This window comes from Tachypleus tridentatus, chromosome 12 (assembly GCF_004210375.1).
Source record: "Tachypleus tridentatus isolate NWPU-2018 chromosome 12, ASM421037v1, whole genome shotgun sequence".
Taxonomy (NCBI): domain Eukaryota; kingdom Metazoa; phylum Arthropoda; class Merostomata; order Xiphosura; family Limulidae; genus Tachypleus; species Tachypleus tridentatus.
In genome coordinates this window covers 20,312,147-20,314,826 of record NC_134836.1, presented here as the reverse complement: position 1 = coordinate 20,314,826, position 2,680 = coordinate 20,312,147, and the positions used below count along the sequence as shown (strand labels likewise).

Sequence of the window (2,680 nt, the reverse complement as noted above, 5' to 3'; positions counted from 1 at the left end):
GATCTAGTAATTGTATGTGCATATTATATTTTATCTTAACATTCAGCTTCTTTGTTTTTTTATAAGGTAAATTCACTGTCGATTATCGTTAATCGGAATACCGTTATTCCGATTATTAAAATTAGAATCAAACGTAGGAAAACTATAGACTGGTTAAATAGTAAAATATTCACTTCTATAAGTATATATTTTAAAGTTTGAATCATAAAGCACACAGAACCCCTAACAAGCAAATCTTTATTCATTTTACCTCTAATACAGAATAACATCGCTGTTCGAAATGCTCTTTACGGAATATGGCCCATATACACACACACGTGCGCGCTTTCACTTCTACGTGTGACGTCATTCCACGTTATCCACAGACTTCCGGTGTTTAAGAAACTTCTTTCTCCCTTTTGTTTTCACATCATGTTAATGAGTTAGTTGACGTTTTTGCTTGTTTCTTTCTTTCAAATTCTTTTCGATGTGTGTGTAGAGATGAAAGAAAAGAGAATGAGAATCCATCTTTGAGTTAAAGGATACATAAAAGTGTTTTTTTTTCTGTTTTCTGTTTTACAACAGTACACTAAGTGTTAACTGAAACCAAGACTTGCACGTAATATTTCTTAACAACAACAACAAAAAGAACAGCAATAAAAGTCATTCATATTTTTATAGGACAGCTTGTATTCCAGTAACAACCATTTCAGGATGTGGTTCTTAGACCCAATCGAATTATGCATATATTTAACTGGAGGTTCTCTCGAAAACACACTGAATTAATATTCAGTCTCCGTCAACTTGAGCTTGTGCAGAAGCTTCTGATGGATAAACACAAAACAACAAGTGGCACATAGACTAAGTTGTCTGTTCTACATCAGTGGACTGAGCAGCGACTTTGTAACAGTAAACCAATTTGTCTGATCAACAGAAGAAGATACGTTTGTGTGGATTATGTCGCCCGTGACAGCATTCTTATCCACAATTTTTAAATACCTCTAGTTACAAGTCCCAGTTGGTATCGTGTTATATGACTGGTGCATAAAAGCGACAGTAGGAAATAACGATAGCGGATGATTCTTAGCCTTACTGGAGTTAAGGGTAAAAAACCAAAAACTGGTTGGAAATCTAACTCAATAAACTTTCAACTGCGTGAAAGAAAAAGATGAGTTTACGTATTATATAAGACCTGTGCATGTATAAAATATACACAGGGGCGGATCATGTGTGTTTGTGTGCAGCACAGGAAGATGGTAGTATTTCCTTTCATCGTGTGTGTCTGTATTCTCATGTGTGGTTGGTCAGTCAAGGGTATGTGTGTGTGATTTTAATATACATATATTAAGTTAACAACATGTCTTCTTTCGTTTGTGTTAAGTGTAATGCGTGGATAGCTTTTTGGTCTCATCCTTACGTTTCTATTTCAAGCCCCGTTGTAACGGTCTAAAATGAACACGTCGCTACATTCAGGGGTCAAAAACGAAAACACAAATTATTCACAATAACAACACCTAGAAGTGAATTCAACAGAGTTAATAAACAAATGTCTGGCCAGGACTTTACACCAATATTAATAAATAAATATATAAAATAAGAACTAGTTAAAAATACAGCAATTATAATATTCAAACAATACTTTTCAATATAAATAACAATATCGAGTAACAAATACCAGTAACTGTACCCTTGAATTATCTCGTGACTCACTCTCTTTTAGTGAAGCTTCTGGCAGGGAATATATTCAAACCGTTTCTTTTGCTCCCCCCCCCCTCATGCTTTGCTGCCACTGAAACCACCACCCCCCTTCCGCTCAGAGGAATATGAACTTCACAGTTCTGTTTCTTGCTTTCTTCCTGCCGTGCGCTTCAAACCGACAGTCGTCACCTTGCGTGTTTCTACGAGTGGTATTTCTAAAACGTTGCGTTTGAGGTAACCCGTATGAAAAGTAGACTGAAACATCTAATGGTTGGAGAGTAGAATAAGTAAATACAAATAATAATAACTGTCCTTACGGACCACAGTCATATTCGATCTTATACAGTAACCAACCTGTTACTTTTCCACCAGATGGCAGGAAAACCGCTGTTTGTTACTCCTTCACTGAGATCTAAAATTTCCTCGTTACTGAAGTTCCATGTGTAGGGGGATTCTGGCAAATAGTTGCTCTCCGGTAGACTTGAGATACAATAATTTCAGACGAAAGCTACGCCACACGTTATTAAGAGACCCCAATCTGTAGCGAAGAATGATACGCTGAAGGTTTTTAAAGTAATATACGTAACATAGCTGTACGTGGAGTCGAATCATGAGGATATTTAGGAAACTTCTAGCAAATGTTCAAGGTAAGAAAGTACAATTTTGAGTTCAGGTCGGATATTGCATGACATCGTGTAGTTATAAATACAATCCTAATTTATGTATTATAGACTTTTATGTCGATATTTAATTATATGAATTTGACGTGCGGAAAAAAAGTGCATTCTTAAGCATAAAACTTTGTAATGGGCTGTTTATGGTCTATGATGCATCCATTGCGGGAATCAAACCATGAATTTTAGCGCTATAATCCCTTAAGCTTACTGCTATGCCATCGAAGGACATCAAAAATGTTACGCTCTGCTTAAAAGGTATATTCACCTGTAAAAGATTGCTATGTCATGACACGTCCAGTTTTCAAATCCAAATTAGCATGATAACT

At 36.0% G+C, this 2,680-nt stretch overlaps 1 long non-coding RNA gene across 1 annotated transcript; it reads right to left on the bottom strand.

Moving 5' to 3' along the window:
• Positions 1-223: 223 nt before the first annotated feature.
• Positions 224-2,286, bottom strand: LOC143235101 (uncharacterized). The gene is made up of 2 exons (XR_013018917.1): positions 1,690-2,286; positions 224-459 (listed from the first exon to the last, which is right to left on the bottom strand). It is a non-coding gene; the product is annotated as an uncharacterized LOC143235101 (long non-coding RNA).
• Positions 2,287-2,680: the final 394 nt, after the last annotated feature.